The 21071-nt window shown below is 39.9% G+C and overlaps 1 protein-coding gene across 3 annotated transcripts in view; it reads left to right on the top strand.

The window, feature by feature from the left end:
* Positions 1–2213: 2213 nt before the first annotated feature.
* Positions 2214–21071, top strand: part of LOC124167069 (pleckstrin homology-like domain family B member 1) — a 109894-nt gene continuing 91036 nt past the window's right edge. Inside the window, exon 1 of one of the 3 annotated variants that reach the window (XM_046544858.1) lies at positions 2214–3103. The gene's annotated coding sequence lies outside the window, so the exon portion shown is untranslated. The remainder of the gene's footprint in view (positions 3104–21071) is intronic. The other 2 variants (XM_046544859.1, XM_046544860.1) reach the window with 2 other exon arrangements.

Here is a 21071-nt window from a genome sequence, read left to right on the forward strand (position 1 = left end):
GGCTGTGGACCGAATTTTATACCAAAAACAACCAAAAAAAGGCTCACCACCTAATCACCAGTTTGCCCGTCCAGGGCTGCCCACAGACTTCTTGTGACCCAGGGTAGTTTGGGTGTTAGGCCCCCCTCCCCCAAAAAGAAACAACCCCCTTAACTCTGTGGCCCCGGGCAGACTGCCCCATCTGCCCACCCCTCTGGACTTGCGCCTCCCTTTCAGCTAGATTTAGGAAGGGAAAATGTTGGTGTAAGATTACATTTCTAGGGAACCTGTTGTATAAAATTATCAATTTTAAGCTAAAAATGCATGAAAGTCGTCATTTCGCAGTCCTAATTGCTTGGTTGTCTTATAATTTAATTCTATAGGTAAGTTTAATATAAATGCTAGATAAGAGTGGTGTTTTACCCTTTTACTGCCAGTCCATTTCAGGTGGGATGTACGAAGCCTGTCAAGGCTATTTTCCGGAATTAGCAACATTTAAGATTTTAAAAATTTTCAGCTACTTAATTTTATTTAATACACCTAGATTTTTTTCCAATTCTTAAGATATATTTATATCTTATAACCATAGATAGATTATGGGGGTTTACATACTTTACAGCCGTTGAAAAGGCTACAATCACGAAAAAAAAGTGAAATAATTCGGGCAGATAAATCAGCCCCTGGCAGTTTTCGCTCAACCAGCGATGGCCGATATATCAGCCCGGTGGAAGTAAAAGGGTTAATTGCTTTGCTGTAATGAATATGATTGTTGTTTATTATCATTGTTCCACAGTGGTTGGTCAAACAGGGCATGACATATGTGCCAGAGTAGAGGAACATCAAAGGAGCTTAATCAGTGGGAATTTGAATTCCCTGAAGTTTCCCGAGCACTTTGGAAGAAGATCACCACAGTGACTTGATCACAGCAGTCCTTTATCCTCAGCAAATGGTCAAAAGCTGTACTATTTAGAAAACCTTTAGAAGGCTTTGTTCAGTGAAATGAAAATTTTTTGTGCATCAGAGGAAATGCTGCCGGATGATTCTTCTTTCCTGTCATTACCTTTCCCTTCCAACCATCACTATGTGAAACAAATTGTTTGCAATACTCAAAACTTCACCCCTTCCCCATCATCCTCAATCTCGCCCATCCTGATGTTACATTTAAAGCGACTTGTGATATATTATTGTCACATCGATAATGATTCTTGCAGTTGAAACCTAGGTCAGTATAATAAAGATATAACAAAGTGTATTATTCTAAAAATTAGAAGAGGTTTTCAGTATTTCATAGACTTCATTTCATCCTGATCTAAATACATTCAAAGACAATTAAAACCAAATTCCAATTAAATTTACTGGGGAAAATATCTCCAAAACTGCAACTGTCTCAGGTAATTATCAAGGGTATGTTAACAAGTTCATGCTAAAATTGATAGGGCTAAGCTAAGAACTGTTAACATATCCCAGAGCAAATTAACCCCTGTTCTCCTCCCAATTGATAATAATCCAAGTATAATGGAATAATTGGTTTCATATGATGTATTTTTTCTTACAACTTCAATTAGCATTTCGATTCCTGTCTATGGGGATATTCACATTAGACAATGGGCAAATCAACTCAATTATTCCCAAAAACATTGGAGTGACAAAAGTATAGTAGGTTAAAGAGTGCGAGTGGCGTTTCACATCTTATTTGAACCTCGGAGGTGGAATAAGATGTAATAAATAAGAATCAAATGAATATTTCAGCTCTTCATAAGTTAAGCATTTTGGCAGGATTTTTTTCTGGTTGGTATATTCGTTTATGTATATTATGCATGAAATTAAATTTAAAATAAAAATAAATTAAATTTTGTAATTCTTTCATGACAATACTACGAAATCGACCCTCGGTGCGGCATTCATAATTTAAAAGTGTATAATTTTTGTTGTTATCTTATAATCCTGGCAAATATTTGGAGCCTATCTTTGAACCGCATTTATTTGAAGCCTGGTTGGTATCAAAATAATTTCATTTGAGTTATTAACAAGATATGCAGATATATATATTAAATGGCTGCAATTCAATGGCGCAGGAGTCACTTTCCGTAATCAAAGTACGAACTTTCGCGCTGACGGGGCACAGCGCATCTAACGACTAAAATTAGAACTATGTTCGGGCTTCCTTTTCGTCGTCCCCGATAATCTTCCCTCTTGCGGCCAAATACATAACTAGGTTCTTGTGAGGAGGTTGACCACGGCGAGGGGAAAACTTCTTCCTTGGCCGAGCGAGTGCGTGAAGTTGGGTAAATGGTATGATTGTTGCGTGTGTGTTGGTGCGTCGTTGTTGGAGAGAGTTTGGTTTGGGACGAGACGGGAATTGAGTGAGAGTGGTCTGGGTATCAAGTCACGTCCAAGTGAAAGAGAGAGTTTCCCGTAATCCAGACCGTTCGTAATGGGGCTGATGGTTATGTCAAACGTGAACGCAATCGCCTGTTATGCTCTTTCAGAAGCGCACACCGGTTCGAAACTAGATGTGTGAGGAACGTTGTTCGGATAGATGCGGTTGTTCGTCACTCCCTCTGCCTTGCTGCAGGAGGGAGAAGTACTGAAATGAGCACTACTGCCGTCCATGAACAACTCTCGGAGCAACAACAGTGCAATTGTCTGAGACCCAGTGGATTTTGTTTGTGATGTGAACGCCCGCGTTTTCTATGCAATACACAGGACATCCCTTGCCGTGATCCCTGCTCGTTTCATCGGCATATCCACAGGTGTGTGAGTGAGAGTGACGCAATTATCAGTTTTTATCTCCCTGCCGTCTCTCAAAACTCGTCGGTTTTTTCGTTGCTGGGAAGAAAGTCTGTTGCTCTAGGTGTGGATGTTGTGTCGCCTAAGCGTACCTCAGTCTTTCGTGTCGTGAGTTTTAGAGCCTTTGTTTTCTTCTTAGTTAATGGTGTGTCTGGATACATCTCGACCGTCTCCATGTTAATATCTCCTCCGAGGGTTTCTCGAAAACACAAGCTGCTGGTGGCATTCATATACTTTTCGTTGCTGCATTTCCTCCAGTCGTCTGTCATCGTGTTCGCCTGTTCAATCTCTTCGTGTAACGACCTGACGCAAGGCGTATAAATAGCCCTTCAAGGTGAGTCCGCCCTTTTGTTTAATGTGTTATGTGTTTGCTTGGACCATCTTGGTGAGCCTTCAACAGGCGTGATGATCTCAGTATGCCGTCATGCTGAAGGCATCAAACAATTTTGCCTCTCATCTAAGTCACTACGATTTGAATTTGTTGTTGTTGCTACTGGATCTTGATGTGGTCCGACAGGAAGTCGGGGGCACTAGGCGAATGAAAGACAGCCCACGCGCCGTGATGCAAGCGTTTAATATTGGACCGAGTTCGAAGTTTTTGTTGGAGTCTCTCCCCCGAAAAAGAAAGTATATATTTAGATTTGGGTGTGTTGTCTTTATCCTCACTCTTATGTTTACAAATTTTCGAATGATAATATGAATTGCTCTTGAAGTGAAGTTGGAAATCGTAGTTACGTCGTGCGTGAATGCTCGTAGGCATCCATGCACGTACTCAATCCATCGTATAACCAAAACAACTTGTTTGAATGCGCAGGGCTCCTCGCCTTCCCATTAGCTAGACTATGCTCTGATTTTACCAGAGAATCCGTTCATGTCATGCATGCATGCGCCTTCATTTTCCTTAAACGAAATCGGTCGTCACTTAGGAAGCTGTCCTCAATCGACTCCCGTCATTCTTGTTTAATTTTCAGCTAAGACTTAGCCGATCTTTGCTGTGTGCATAGATAACTTGCCGTGTGCGTAAGGTAGCATTTATGCTACCTTAGCATTCCAGCAGTTTATTTTTGTGAGATGGGAAGAGAGTTTCTTTTCACAAGTCCCTACCGATTTTATCTAGCCAATTCTAATTAATTTTGTGGTTAAAAAAGTATTTCCTTGGCATCCTTCCCTGAATTATATATTCGTTTGGCTGTGATGTCATTTGCTGTTTTGTACGTGAAATTGGCTGCGGCTTGCTTTGCATAGTGGCTTTTTTCTTTTTAGTTTACGATAGATTGTGTAACCCGACGTGAAAACTATAATTTCTGTCGCATGTTTATCACCATCTTTGATTAACACTCATCTTTGCAAGCGAGCGTCCGGCATTGCGTAAAGTTCTTGATTAAGAGCGGGTGAAGTGTGAAGGAAGACTTGCAGCTGCCGCTATAATCACTCGTAATCAACGTCAGATTTAATCGTGCCCGTGCCTCATTGTGTTTTCGCACGACTTCTAAAAATCATTCTGTAGCTCACATAAACACTGTATGGTGGTAAAATGCATCGCTTCTACTCAAGGGAAGTTAATGTTAAAAGGTGCACTTAAATTTGGATATGCGTTTTTGTATACTTTTTTGATGTCATTGGACATTTCTCTGATGTTCTGGATTGCTTTGTACCATGTTAAAGTACTACCAACTGGTCGCGTGAAAGTATATAACACCGGGAGCCCAGGAATTATTGAAAAATGTAGAACTAGATGGTGGATGTCCTTGTAGCAAGTATGAATGCAAGAAGCATATCAATGCTTTAACATGCAAGTGAAAGAAACATGGGAATGATATGTACGTGCATAAGAACGATCGAAGTTTCTTTGTTTTATATGCATTACTGTACTATTCATCCGATCGCCATGTAAATTGGTCATGTATTCAATTTTTCGGGGAGAAGGGTTTTGTGGCATCAAATATTTTGCTTTGCTCCCTAAGCCCCTTCCCTGGTGGTCCAAAATCCCTGCATTGGTTTCATTCCCACGGTTGCATTTTAAAATTTTTATTATATTTGCAGTTAATTGAGGCTGATGGTGGATGGTTAAAACAATTAAGCTTATTATTATGTCGTTAATTTTTATTTTACGGTAACTACGTACGTGAAAAACGCGTATCCCATTTTTCCTTGTAAGCTATCAGTCAGGTGTTACTTTAGCAACTAGGTTCTATCAGTCAGGTGTTACTTTAGCGACCAGTTGTCGTGAAAACCAATACTGATAAGTAACGATTGTGACAAATAGTAATTGGGGTGTGAGTTTGAAATGTGACGCTCAGCCGAATGGCATGTGTTGGTGTGTTCGAGAATATTTTTGCACAGGTATCCCTCTTTCGACTAGTGTTTTATACATGCGCACGAACGTCAAGAAACATTGCCAGGAGTGCAAGCACGTAGCCAGAACAGGGCTGCAGCCCCCTTTCCCTCGGAATATTCCCCTTGTGGCGACTGCACCCTATAAATTATCCCTTTCGCTTAGGTGTACCTAAGGTGTAGACATTCTCTTAGCTATTAGAAGTTGTGGACCGATACTGCACACATCTGGTATTTACAAATCGTATAATGTTAACTAATGCCGCCAGTGCCCGAAAGTTATTTTTTTTTTCGAAGAATCGGGTAGCTTTCGTAAACAACGCCTATGAAGACGTAACCGTAATAAATACGGCCGTTTCGGTGAAATCCAACAATGGTTACAAATTTATGCCCAATTCGAACGAAATAGTTAGCTTATTATGAAATTTCCGATGCATAGGAATTTATAAAAACTTTATGTAGACAACGCGTGTACCCTCCAAAGCTGCGTGCCTGCAGGGATGACGAAGTCTTCCGGATTATATTCCTTCTGCTGTCGTAACTAGAGCAGCGACTCACTCATTCTGTGCTGTCTTGTTTAGCCTCCCGTCTGCTATCCGCTATAAGGCGGCTGGGATCTCTCACCGAAATCTGCACTTCACCTCTTGATGCCCTCTTGTGGGGGCGGCGAATTGACGCGCGTTTATCTGTTATCTGCCGAGGAGTAGATGTGTTTACGACGTAGATGTCGCAACAGCGCGAGAGCCTTCATTAATTGGATTGCAGCTCCGTGCGTTGTAGCTTTCATTTTTATGAGATTACGTGGGCGTGGGGTCTCGAGGATGGTTGGGTTGGGAGGGGTGCGGTGAGGGGAGGTCATGACCGAGGAAGAGGGCAGTTTAAGTGGTGAGGATGGTACTCGAGAGAGTTTAGTGCTTAATCTTCTCCGCCTCGGTCGCTTTTGGTGGCTGTGCATGTGAGTGCGTCTTTTCGCCTGCCTGAAGCATACAATCTTCGTTTCGTTTCTCGCAAAATACAGATCAAATGATAGCGCGGTTCTAGATTCATAGCACTGAGCTTTCTCCATTTTTTAAATATTATATATTGTGATTGTGTTTGAAATAAATTCGCATTAGTATTTCGCATTCGTGTGGCGATTGGGGTCCTTGAAGTCATTGGCTGTCAAACTGAAGGTCGTGGTTTCGAGACCTGCGTGGTTAGGTTGCCCCTGTATCGCGCTGGGATGTTTGTGATCGCCTAACGTTGTCACTTGTATTCCCTCCGTTGTAAATACCTTAAATGTGCTGTATTCGGGACAGGATGCCCACGCCAACTGCCCCCCCCCCCCCCTCGTAGAAGCGAAAATAAATTTAGTTCAAAACAAAAGTTATGAACAAATCCTTCTGAAGAAAAATGATATTAGTGTAAGACATGGAACTAAAATAAGAATCATTATTTTTTCAAGCAAATAATTATATAAACTTATAAATTGCTGTCATAATTTCCTTAAAATTTTGGTTTCCTTAATATTTTTTGTGCAAAAAAGTTTCAACTTGAACGACCATAGCTAGTTTTGCCCTCCCTGCCCCCCACAGTTTTGATTCTGGGTACGTCCATGGTCCTATTATTGGTTTGACACAGCTCTCCACTCCATTCTTATCACACATATCTTTTCACACTTACGTATTTATTCTCTTTTACATCCTTGTTAATCAGTTCCTCATATTTTACCCAAAGTCTTTCATTTCCGTTTTTACTATTCACTTATCACTCGACGACTGTCTTCGTCAGGCCATCATGCTGGCCGATTAAGTTGTTTCGTCGTCTTCTTTAGGATTTAATAGTGATTCCCTTCGCCCCACTCTTCTTCATATTTACTCATCTCTCACTCGGCCGTTCCATTTCATTTTCATTAGTATTCCCATCCTATGACCTTGCCATGGTATCCTCTCTCATTTCTCCTAAGGCCGTGTCTACAAAGTTTAGTAGGTTAGGTAGTAGTCGAGGTTTTCTGCGGTGAAGGGTTCATTGGGGAAGGTGGTACATTTAATGTACATACAGTGGTACATTCTCTAGGATGGGTTCACATGGTACCTCATCCCCCAAGCATTTCGGATGTTTTTAACCCCTGCAACCACTCGTTACCAATAGGGTAGTTTCCTTCATCAAAGAAAACGAAAGGCATTGATTGCGATTCGTTACCCACCATTACGGTATTCGTAATACACAAATTATTTGGTTTTTGAAATACCGGTTTAGACGAATGGCAATGGTCCATTTTTATCCTCATTTGAAAAGGGCCAGATTGGCGCCCATGCGATTCCACTCCACGTGACGTCACAGGGACCTAGTTTCTACACGAGAGGATAGGAGTTATACATCGTCTGAGGTTACTAATGCATGCATGAGGCACAGAGCTCAGGGAAACATGTCTTAATAATCACCTATTAAAACTGGCTAAGGTCGGAAAGTTTTCTTCGTTTGATAAGGTATTAATAAACCTTTTTTAAGCCAAGCGCTACCAGCCAGCAAGGTACTCAGCTACCCGCTAGCATCCTGCGTCCTATCAGCGCTCAGAGCCTCGATCAAGGTCACCTCACAAGGCGGGAGGGGGAACCAGAAATGCGTCACACGGACTTTTTCCCATCATTCCTACTTACGCGTCGCGTTTTCGCGCGCTTGAAATTTTTCACTTTTCATTTAATCGCGAAAAATAGATATCGTCATTTAAAAATCTAAAAGCGTGAAATACGTACTCCAGGAGTATTAATCTTTCGATTTAGGCAGTAAAAAAATAATTGGAAACCACCCTATTGCTGCGGCCTTGTTTTCTCTCCCTTTCCAAGCCAGTTCTTATTTTTCCCTGTGATTCTTCATCTCTATATCCTTGTAGATACATCCCATGTACTTACTTTTTGCTCTTCATCCGGGATCTTTTCCTTCATTATTTTCCTCCATTGCATTTCCCATGCATTGGCTGTTTCTCATAAATTCCTATATAATTTATTTAGAATCGGATTATTTATAAATTATTTTACTGATTAAGGTAGGTCTACATAGGATATTATTTATACCATCCTGGCTTTGCTCCCTTCCCGAGTGAAGTTCATGCAACGGAACATTATGGTTTTGATATTATATTGGAGAAATGAAATTTCCATAATTTACATCGATTGAAGTCGTTTGCGTGAGGCAGATTGCATACCTATATTGATTACCATTGTAAATCTTGGTCAGTAGTCATATCAACGAGATCTTACATCGTTTGTTTTGCTTACAATGGATAAGCAATAGTTCCAAGTTGCATTTCCGGGGAACCTGATGTGTGACGGTCGAGAGTACTCTCAATGAGCTGGTGGAATTATCACGCCTGTGGCTTAGTCCGGGGTGAGTTCCCCCCTCACCTATGCATAGCAACCGTCGTGTTGATGTGCTGATATTTTGTATGAGTGAGTGCGCATTTATGCTTTCTTCTGGCGTCCAACTCCTTGCCGGGCGTCAATTGATCCCTCGCGGTCTCTTTTAATTATCAAGCTGTTTCATCTCTCTTTTTTGCTGGGATTTGCTGGCGCGGACCTCGTCTGTGATTTGCTCCTCTTACTTGCGTCTGGCGCGAATCCTTCGTCGCAGGAATTATTTCCAAGACGGTGGTCCTGTTGCCATTTGGACCAGTGGCGCTTGAGGGGCGTCAATGAAACGCTACAACACGCACTTGTAGAGCTCCAGTTAGCGTCTTTTGTGGACTTAGGTCTTTTAAACAGTACGTGCGTCCAATCATGCGGGCAAAATATTGGTCCCAACACTTTTTCACAATGGGTAGGCCATTTTTCTCTTTTTCGATCATTCGCCTACCTTTCGAGCTAATGGAGACGTATAATCGACAGCTTAAACCCTTTCACAAACGTGTTAATAACGTCATAAACTCATACTTATTGCGTCACCACCTCCGAGTCACTTATGAGCTCCTTGGATTGGCCTTGCGTGCCCTGTTGTTGTTTTTACCCTTGCTAGTGATTCCTTCTCCTCGTGTTATGTTCTCCCTCAGCGAGTAAATAACATGTACTCTAGTGATGTCACCAACTCAAGATTAATGGGTGGTAGTTGTCGCGTTACTTCATAACCTGGGAGAAATTGCTGAGTGTGTAAATTATTTTCGTCATAATTTATCTTTCCCATCCAACTTCAGAGTTATTTTCATGAATATGGATTTCGGATCCCAGTTAACGATTTCGGACTAGCAGTTTCATTCGTGAATGCAATGGGTACGACTTAATAAAATGTTGAGTATGATCGCAAAAGTTGCCGACCACATTAGGCATTCGCAATAAGAATAGATGTCTCAGGGGTGGAGCGGAACAAATTTCTATCCAAATTATTTTTATAATCATTCATCATATCTTTCTTTTTTTGGTTGTCAATTTAAATTTTCAATATTTGTGTTATGATGAACTCAGGATGCCCGTTAGAAAATCGGGAAAGCCTAGAATACTCAGGGAATTTATCTCTTCTAGAAAATTTTAGAGAATTCGGCGAGTTTTCTGCAAAAATATGTTTATTACATTTGCTGCGTCCGGCGAACTAGCCCATTGCGTTGAATTCTCGCGGCACACCCATAACAAAACCAAAAATGAAATAATATTTTTAAAATTTTTTTGTTATAACTCTCCCGGATATCTATATGCAAATGGAACCCCTAAAACTTCTTGTCGCCACCTATGTTGCACTCCGGTTTTTAATGATTGGACAAATATATCTATGGGTAATATTTTCTATCCCACAAGGAGTATTAATCCAAAAATGCCATCCATGTTTGGACTGGATAGCTACCTAGAAAACATACCATTTCTCCTTGAAAACCTTGAAATGTAAGGGAATTTTTAATCGATAAATGATTGGCTGCCTGTACTTCCTGAATACTAATCTGATGTACTAGGCGTCATTCCAAATGGAACCGCTAAAACTCATCGTCCCCAAAACTCATCATCCCCAAACGCTAATTTCTTCAGCAATCCCGCTGACGATTTTCTCACATCAGTCGCTTGCTTTTCTTGCCTTTATTTGTCGTTGTGCTCTTTCTTTCCATTTTCTATTCATGGCCCTGTCTTGAGGCCGCCCTTCGCTGCTTTACCTTCCTTCTATGTATCTAGGTTAGTGGGCCTGTTCTCAAATGTAAGGTGCTTAAGTTCTTCCTTGCATTTCTCCCCCATGTAAGGACCCCTTCCTTGCGACGAATATCCTGTCTGCAATGTCCTTATTTCATCCATAGTTTACATCTCTATACGGCCCGATTACATTTAAATGGTTTCGCCGGGAATGATACATTTCATAAATATTCCAGGTCCCTCTTCGTGTTGAATTATTAGGGAATGTTGTTCTTCGATCTTTTCATTAAATATCTGTTAAAAGATCAACCAATCAGTAAAAAGGCAAATGTCGGATGGGGTGAGGCGCCGCAGAGACTTAGCGTCAATAATGTTGGCGGCTTAGGCTTACACCAGGTGAAAGTTTTGTCAATATTGTACAGTTCTTTGCATTGGCGAGAAATCGAATATAGATAGTCAATTTTTTCGTTGTTTCATGTGTGTAATTTTACAGAAATACTTCCGTCACCTTGTTGATCTGCTTATACATTGCGACAAACATGTACTGCAGGCAACAGCTGTAGGATTAGGATTCCAACTCACTAATAGTACCTTGGGTTTACGTAATTACTTCCCTTACTCTACTCCTTTTTGCTTTTGAATTATTTATTATCTTGATAGATTAAGCGTTAATTTAGTTTACGCTAGCACTAATATCTTCACTGATTGGCAGATTTTGGGACTCCCGAATTACCTGCTATATTCTTTTTACTAAATAGAATGTTTGGGCTTTATAGGCCACATTGCTTCGAAAATTTACATTTTTACGTCGGCACCAATAGATATGGATTTCTGAGAAGTTATGTGGACTAAAACCAGGATATGAATGTGACTCAAATAGACATAGGAGTGATTAAAAAATATCGTTACATTTAATTCCCGATGAAAGTGAAACTCAAGCACCTCACCATTATGATTTAACTCCATAATGCGCTTCTCGATTTAACGTTCCCAGATTGAGTTGTAATGATGGTGAAACAATTTGGACAGGAACATTTAGCGATTTTTTTTGCTAAATACGCTATCACACCTAATTCTGTCTCAGGAATCGAATGGTCAGTTGATCACCGTCAGAGCCTCCATTTAAAAATGCAATGTAGTTGGGTGAAAATTGTGTTTTTTCGCACGATATGCAAACCGAAAAGCTCTTAAAATTTCAATCGAATTCCAGGTTGCCGTTACATTTAAATTGGAAAATCTTCTTTTTGTTTTATATTTACAGAATGGTGGCCCGTAATTTCTGGGGGCCACCGGAGATCTGTTAAAAAGTGATTCAAACGGAACCTTTATTTTATAATACCTTATAATTTATTGTTTTGATTAATTTTAAAATAGTGGAGGAGATGTGTTGGACAACCTTCTCGGATGATACTATCGAGGTTGCTTTGGAGTATTCAAACATCGAAGAAAGAATCATCCTCAAGAGAAATGTATCAAATTACCATTTGACTTTTACAGTTAAGCTGATTTTACATGACAGTCCATGACGTTCGAGACAGTGAAATTCCATCACTTGTCAGGCTTTCTAGAATAGTGGCCAAACATTTAGGAAGTTATGCAACCAAAACATCCTGAAGAATTATGGTTGCGATATGGAATGCGCAGAGGTGTGTAGAGGTGATCTGCCATATGAATAGAGTGGATAGCTACGTCAAACCGACCCAATGGGTTGACGACCGGCAATGATGACATCACACGCGTTGCCACCGAGCCGATTGGCATCAATTGGTCGATTCCTCGTGTTCACGGAGCTTGCATCGATCCATTATAACTTGGTCACTGACCTTAAAGAGTTTATTCAGCGACCGCGAAATTGAAACAAATGCTTTTCACCTGCCTTTTTAAAAAGAACACTTTTCCATGGTCACTACATCCATGGAGAGTAAAATCTAAATGAAGCTGAAGCGATTGTTGAATCATTCAATCCTTCCTTTTTTTTAACAACGTTGTTCTAAGCTATTAGACCTGACCGTAGAGCCATATTCATGAAACTAACATGATAAGAATTCAATTATAATATTTATTTACAAATAAGTCAAAAAGGAAGTCCGGTGACGAACCTTATTGTTATTTCCATAGTGATTCTTTCCGAAAATTATGGTAGTTAGGTATTTGGCCATAAGATATGTTGGTGTGTTCCTCCATTTATCAATATTTTTCGTATGTTTATGTGTACTAGTATTGCCACAAAATTATATGAAAAATGTCGATTTTTAATTCTATTTGCATGAAAAATGGCACTGAAAATACATTTTTATATAACGCCAGCCGATGAAGCTCAACAAGAAGAGATTATTTTGAAATTTTAATTATGAAAATGACGAATTTCTTTGCTTCTCCGACCAACCTCTTTTACGAGGCTGAAGAGGTAATGGTTGGTCTCTAAGATCCTATAATATATATTTTTTTCATTTACGTTGAAAATTCTAACTCATCTACATCCAATATGATCGTCGGGAATGCAGTAAATCATCTGTTGAAGGTCTCTCGGGTAACTTCCCGGGTCAGTGGATTCGTCTCCTCCAACTTTTCGACAACTTACTGTGTTTTCGTCCTTTGAGACTGAATATCGTGCCTAGTCAAGTCAAAAGGCGTTTGTTTACATTGCTGCTAGTGCACATGATATTTACATAGTATGGTAGTTTCAATGTAAATATACAGCAGGTATCCCGTTATAGTTAATTTTCCTCATCGGGGATTGCCATAGGGTTGTTCAATGTACATACAATGTGTGTGACCTTATAGCAGACTGTAAAAAATCAAATTTCTGGAATCATTTTCTTGCGGGATGGCTGATGGTCCGGCATTAGCCTGAATCGTGAGGATTCTCTTTTCATCTTCGTCCAGTTTAATCTCGATTGCCTTCTTCATGGCTCTGTCCCAGTATCTGTCCATCATCATCAGTGGTCAGCAATCCTCGGATTAATTTGTCGCACCTCTTCTCTCAAATCTCCTGTCACCAAATATATTCACACCTACATATTTTTTTCTTTCACATCCTTATTTACATGTGCCACACATGTTATTCAAAGTCTTCCATTACCTTTCTTGCCACTACTTCTCTCTCGACGATTGCCTTCTTCAAGCCATAATTTCTCAAGATTTTTTCGTTCTCTTATTAAGGCTTTTAATGAGGATTCTCTTACTCTTCTTAGGACTTTCTCATTACTTACTCTATCGATCCATTTGATCTTTATCATTCTTCTGTTGCTGCATCTGTTGGCTGGGATTAATATTTTTGTCTTCTCCAATTGAGGCTTGTGGCCGTGAAGGAGGCTGTGTTTTGCGATTTCCAACTTTCTATAAACTTGCTTTAAAATACTGATAGAATGGATAAGAATTATTTTTTTCTCCAAAGTTATCTTTCCCATCCATCTGCCTAATTCTTTTGATAAATTGCGATAAATCTTGGGACTGCCTGAATCGTATGCAAATTTCGTGTTCTTTCACTCGGGTCTCCCGCTGTCCTATGTAATAATCCCCACATTTACAGGAGATCCTACGTGCACCAGCGGACTTCATGCCAACTGGTTCTTTCGCTCACATTTGCTTATGTTTTGTGTATGGGACTTTGAGAGTAGTAATCGCGTACGTTCCCAATATTCCGAATATTCGACCTGACCCATCTCATCATTTGCTCTCCTAGCAAGACAAGGAATTAACAAGTCAAGAGAGAATTTGGAGGACAATTCTCCGAAAAAGGTTCCCTCTTCCCGAAAGTCGCAAACAACCTGGCTTCTTTTGGCGTGTCCACAATCTTTTCGCGACTCGGAATCAATAGAGGTGTGTCCAAGGATTCCGTATTAGTGCAGGGGGGAGTGGTGGAACCAGTCTTCCCATGAGGCCGTAGGGCACGCTTTCGAAAGACTGTGATGGGGAAAGAAAATCGTGTTCCTACTGCAGTGATTTGTGGGGAATAACACTACACAAAATGTTTTTTCTCTCTTTTTCCATGTTATTACTTTAGCATGGGCTCGTTCACCAATGGGATCGACCCCACAATCACAATTTATCAGAAGAATTCGGCATATGGATGGAAACGATAACTTTGGACGAAGAAATTATTCTTACTCAATCCCTCAGTATTCTAAATGAAAAAAATACGCGAATGTTGCCGTACATTTTCCTTGAGTTTCCGTCGTCGTTAAAATAGTTCTAGTCAACATATCCGTTCAGGACGATCGATTTCATGGAATGAATTAATTTTTATTTTCTTAATGATCGTGTAACCGTTTTGAGCAAAAAGTAAATTAAATCTTCAAATTGTGTCCGTCAACAAATAGATATCTTATAAAGTTTGAATATCAGTTTTACCGAAAATTTATGCGTTTGAAGGTTCTCAAAGAAATGAAAACGAATGCTATCACAATAATGGAATATTTTAATAAAAATCAAAAGAAAAATAGTAAAGAAACTTAAATGCGGACCTTCAATTAACGTTATAATTTTTCTTTTTACGCGTGAAGGGTTGTTGATCTTATGTCAACTAGTGGAGGACTTCAAAATTTTGATTCGGTAATTTGAAAGGAGGTGAAATAAATATTGGTTTGGGTTTGGGGAATTTGAAGAGGTCATGATTACATTAAGTGGACATCGGGGTAACTCTTGCGGGGGTTGAACATCACGCACTTAAGCAAGTATGTAGGAGTCTGGTTTATGAAAATAAAGAAAATAAATGAACCAAGGAAGTACTTTGTTCGGCAATGGAAGCGTAACCAGTTCAATTGATTTAACAATGTTCATACTTAATTAAGTCGAAAATTAATCATACTTAGGAGTCATTAGCCGCTGTGGACACATTTCAAGAGCGTAAGTATTTTGAAACTAATGTACTGTAGTGAATTATAGGGAAGATAATACAGCTTATTGGCGTATTTCGGGTGTAAACGGACAGGTGTTTTATATGGTGTTTTGTTTTTCAAATATTCTTTACCAAAAAAATTAAATGAAACAATTACAGTTTATGTCGCATGAAAGCAATTTTCATTTCTGAACCTTAGACCTACTCGGCCACGGAGCCGGATAAAAGGTGAGTCCAAGTATGAATCTAAAGATAGGAGAAACCTCTCCACGGAGCCCGAAAGAAAACACTCCGACGGCCCAACGTGATCGTGTACGTGAGTTACCTCGGTATATTCCATCCCCTAATCTTAATTCCGATTGTGCTTATGCTACTGGAGTTTGACTCCAGCTTCGGTGGCTAGGTCGCTTCCGCCTCCGTTCCCGTCGGCTCTTGGTGGCTTACGAGTGAGGGATGCAGGTCGCTTTATGTGTCAACCTCACAATTTTCACCGACCCGGCCCCATCAGTTAAGTGGGACTCTTGTATCTACATACTTTTGGTAACGATAGTACATACTACCCCGCAAGTCATCTCAATGAGCGTGTGGTTTAGGGTGTTAGGACTCCTTCCGTTAACTAAAAATGGAAATACGCGGACGAAGTTCCTCCTATAAGTCTTTAATTTTTCGATGGAAAAACGAATCCCAATACCTCTCTTTTTCTGTCGGACCTGGAATATAGTGGGGTTACAATATGGTGTTCTCCACGTCGCTCTGAAAGATATCTATTCTCATTTGCTCAAGCAATCCTTGCGCGCAGCCTCCGGGTCTTTGGCGGCTCCCGTCCTAAAAGCTGTGTAAAGGCCGTTTTACACGGGGCACATACTTCCACAATCTGACGTATGTACGGAGGTGCAGTTAAAATTGCGTCGTGTAAAGCGGTGAATTGCTAGAAAACGTGCGAGGATGCGTGAACGTGAGATGGCAAAATAGTCCCTGTCCTAATATCGTTCATACAATTCCACGCCATTTTGGAAATTAATGCAGTTCTAACCTTCGCAATTCCGTGTCCCGTGTAAAACGGCCTTAACACTTTCTGTACGCCAGGAGCAGTGTTTGTTAATAATGGCTCCTCTCTCATTTGTATTTTTTAATTTCACGCATTAAGTTTTTCTGCGCCGGATCCCTCATGCTATCAAGGTAATTTTTGGAGTAAATGATATCCGTCATAACTGTAGGAGTTACGGTCTTTCGAACATTTTTGTATACAGGTGGCAGAAATACATTACGGACCCCTACTTTCGTGAAAAATGTTTCTTCACCGTTGTATAGTATAATTTATTCGAGCTCAATTCTATAACGCTGTCGAAAGATCGTAGCCCCGAAATATTGCGCTCCGCCGTTCGTTTGTCAATGACAAGTCACGTGTGGTGCTCCAGGATTACCTACCTTGTTGGCTCCATTGCGTGTTTATATAAACCTGAATTTATCCCTGGCCACTTGCCTGGCTGGCTCCATCTCATGTTAGGCTTCGTGGACATGCCACTACGGGAGTGGAAAACGGAGAGCGTCGAAGTCAATTCTGCCGCATTAGTGGCGAGGAAATACGACCTTATTCATATGATATTGTGAGAGCTAAACTATCATTTGAACCTAAAATGTGTACATAATTTATAATTATGGACAGTTAATCAGTGTGAGGGTTTTTTCTTTTTATTCATTCTTTTAATTTTTTTCTGAGTGGTAAAAATCTTGGTGCCTGGTCATAAGGAGAGTTAGAAATTTAATGTCAATATTAGGTAAAAATAGGAACTTAGAAATTCGTGTTAACTCGACTAAAAAATGTAAGAGAATATTCAGAATTCTCTCATTAAAATTTTAACAGAAATTGTGCCCAAGTGAATGGGAAAAAAATCAATTAATAAATAAACTTTAAATCTCCAGAAGATAGAAACCTATCTTGTTCTTCTATAAAAAATAATATCCATGAGATATTTAATATATTCTTTAAATTAGCAAATTGTATATTTATGCCTCAAGCTTGGAGCTATTTCTTGATGGTCATATTATTAGTTTGGATTGGATAAAATTGAATACACTTACTTTCCTCAGTACCGCGCCTCGTCGCCAGTGCTATGATTTTTTTTCCTTTGGTACACTTATTATTAACCGTAATATTGCATTTATTTAAGAGTATGGTCTTAGTCCATGCGATCGAAGGTTCACGTGCAGATCTCCTAGGTTCTCTTCGACTACTGTTACAGAATCGTCGAAGTGGATTATGGGCACGGTGCTAAAAACAAATTAGGATTTGCTTAATGGTGTAGTGTGAGACTACGGGCGTGAAGTTAAAAAAGGGAGGTGCATTTACGCAGTTAGACGATCTTGCGAGTGTTCTGCCAGTGTTTAGGATCCTTATGGCGTAGGTGCGATTGGTGAGTTAGACCTTGTGCATTGAAGAGCGGTTCGTTGGCGACGCGATAATTTAATTAGCGTTTCCTGTACGTCGCAAGGACTTCGGAGGCAATCGCAATTAGATTCTCTAGTTCGACTTAGATTGTCTTTTAAGTATATTACATGACGATGTATTCTCCGAAGTCGGCTAAGCATCTTGCGAGATCATACTAGAGACATACTGGTTTAATATAATGAACTAAAGACGTTTTTATACTGTCCGGCTAACTATTTTCGGAGCATGAAAACCAGGGCTAACGATGTCTTCCTATAAAGGTTACTTTTTTTTTAGCTAAACGTCATTCTGGACTATTTTGCTTCAATTCGAATTTAAATGTACACTAAAAACCTTTATTATTCCCCAAGCCTGCCCATAATAATTAACAGAACTATTATCACTCCGCTTTGTGACCATCGGTCAGTCGATCGGATTCCTTTATTTACGCTGTACTTATAGCGTAATATCGTAATACGGCCATAAGGTCAGTAGTGTTCAGTTTTCATAAGCGGGCCAGCATTTGTTTATTAAAGTGAAATCACTTAAGCCCGAATCACACGATTATTTTTTCCCGTCCATCAGAGTGAAAGCTCCAGCGACAGGTTTTCAGGGACCCAAAGAGTGATCGCTTGACCCATCATTTTTTACATCACACGGTCATTCTCACCGTCCCTCTATTCATCGCTCATCCTATAAATTCCCGAATTTACATCTGTCGTTAAATAAAAGCCAAGCTAGGTGTTAATATCTTGTTAATGGCCGTGCGTTCTGCTTGGCTGAAATCGGTTCCAGCAATGGTTTCATCGACGGAAAAAGGTACGTGCCTTTGATGGAGAAAGGAAAATATACTGACTAAAAGCGTTCAGATATTATTCTTTTTATGGTGTAATACGTCGAACTGATAAACCTCTTAGTCTTGCCTTCAGCGTTCTACTGATGGCGTGTGGTGTTATAAGTTGCTGGTAAAAGAGTGACTTCCTTCTCTTAAATTCTCGCATTATGTCAGTCTCCAAAACCTCTTTATGTTAGAAGTTAATATGCATGTGTTTATACATTAAATTATTAGTGAATTAAGAATAAGATGAAATATCGGGAAATTATTCTCAAATTGACGTTATGACGTCAATTATTCGTCGTTAATCCTTTATGATTAAACTTACATAAATCATAAATGAAGTGACGTTATCTATAAAAATACGGTCATTCCTACCTAAAAATATCGGACTAGCCTCTCGATTTTTGTGGAAATTTCAAAACAAAATGAAACTCGCTATCAGATGGGATAATAATCCATTTGGGAAAAAACTCACCTTTGAAATTCGATGGTGGTAGACTACTTCGAGTTTTAAGACCTGTGTCGAGAACCAATGGACCAAAATGAATCACCTTGGTGGGCATATAGCTGGAGGATGTGCACGGGGGTGTCTGTTACACCTACATGACCAAAAGTTAAAGGATTGTGGCGCTACAGGTAATTATATGGGGTGGTTATTAGTGCGTCGATGAAAAATGGGCATGACACAGTCGAATTGAGGTTATAAAGCCATTATTCACCATATATGTTGTCACGTTATTTAAAAATCTGGCTCATCATCTTGTCAGCTATCTTAAGATTGGTTTGACTCTGTTCTCCACTTCTTTCTCTTGTCCGCTAATTGTTTCACGCCCACATTTTTCTTTTTCACATCCTTATTCAGTTTCTCCGTACGTATATTTTTCCCTATATCTTTCTTTTCCGTTCTTGTCATCCTAATGTCCGTCGACGACCGTCTTCATTAGGCCATCATGCTGGCCGATTAAATTGTTTCGTCTTCGTCTTTGGGGATTAATAATGATTCTCGCCACTCTTCTTAGGATTTCCTCATCGGTCACTCGGCCGTTCCATTTCATTTTCATTGGTATTCCCATCCTATAACCTAGCTATGGTATATTTTAGCCCATGATTTCTCCTACAGCCGTGTCTAGAAAATGTTTTAAGCAGTAGAGGGGGTAACATTTCATGGAGGTTCTCTGGGTCGGGACCACATAATACCGCATCTCCCCAAAATTTCGGGCCTTTTTAATCCCTAGACCCACTCGTTGCCACATTTTTCGGCCTCGATTTCTCTCCTTTCCCTTGCCTGATAGCTCCATCTTCTTCTCAAAGTTTTCATTTGGCCACCATATCTCTTACTTATCTTAGGACTTCCTCTTTGCACACGCGATTTATACATTTGATTTTTATCTTTCTGAATTATCGCGAGGAGTCGTAGATACTTCAGTCGTGGGAGACTTGATGGAATTCTCTCGAATAAAAAATCTGTTCACCAAACTAAAACAATATTTCCTGAGATTTGCTGGGGAGGCGCCTACCTTTTAAATATTATACCGATTATAATAGCTCGGAATGAATTAATAATAGGAGTTAAAACATGCCTCTACGAATGACATATGTGTTATAGCGCTAAGATTAATTTATAGTTGTGGAGGATATAACATGCCAATGCAAATGGAAGTTAAGAACAAGTCACGGTATCATCCTTCCAAAACCTAATTTTGAAGTCTTTAAATACTTATTGCAATAAAATGCCCCTACAATTTATCCAAAACTCCCGATGATTAACGGAGATTGGATATGAATCCAGTTTTCTCGGCTAATTAAGAACCTGGCTGTTTTCTGTATCTGGACATTATCGAAAGTTGCTCCATTAATGAAATCGAAATCCATTAATGTTTTTGCTAGAATGATTTTCCATTTTGTTGTTTTTTGGTCCGATTTTGATATTTGTGTAATTTTGAACCTTTTGTTTTTATAAATTTGTCTTTTGATTCTTAGATATTTTTGTTTGTCTGTAGTCAGCACTACCAAACGTATCGTTGCCGTCAAAAAAGTGCTCTTATAGAGTGCCTACTTCCAATCTATTATAGCTGATGATTTTTGTGTACAGTGACTTATGTAAATGAACGAAAAAAGTCTAATACTAATACTTCTTTGAAGTTCTTCCAGAAAATGTCAATCGATTTGGAACAAATCACATTCGTTACATTGATAATTGCAGGCTTCTTCGGACTGGTGTACAACGTTTCTTTTCGGACAAAAAGCGCCGAAGCGAATCACCCTGGTGGGCTGTGAAAAGGCGGAGGCTGCACATGGGGATATCTGTAAAGGGGAATGCATTGGGATATCTGTTACGCGTCTATGACCAAAGATTTGGGGATTGGGATACGCAATAAGTAAACATATGGGGTGGTTGCGAGGTTCTTTGTTGTGGAGGGTAGAACCCGACCGAAAGCTTTTACCCCGCGCAACATCTGCCGCTTGGCCAAACATGGGCTGTGGGCGGGAGAGAGAGAGAGAGACTATGGAGCAGTGATTTCATCCCCGGGCTATTATTACCACTCTTTGGAGGAAGGAAAGAAAACGAGATCGAATTTGGAGAAGGGACGGACGATCGCTATTCCCAGTTAAGATCCCTCCCCTTCACGCCCTCCATAGAGTCCAACACGAGGTCAAACTGACCCAACCAAGGGCGTGATAATGAGCGCTTCCTATGCACAAACCCCAGTCTCAATATTTCGGGATACGCTCTAATGTCTTTTCTTTATTTTATTTATAAAACAAGAAGAATATGTAAGC

The sequence above is a fragment of the Ischnura elegans genome, chromosome 10 (assembly GCF_921293095.1).
Source record: "Ischnura elegans chromosome 10, ioIscEleg1.1, whole genome shotgun sequence".
Lineage (NCBI taxonomy): Eukaryota > Metazoa > Arthropoda > Insecta > Odonata > Coenagrionidae > Ischnura > Ischnura elegans.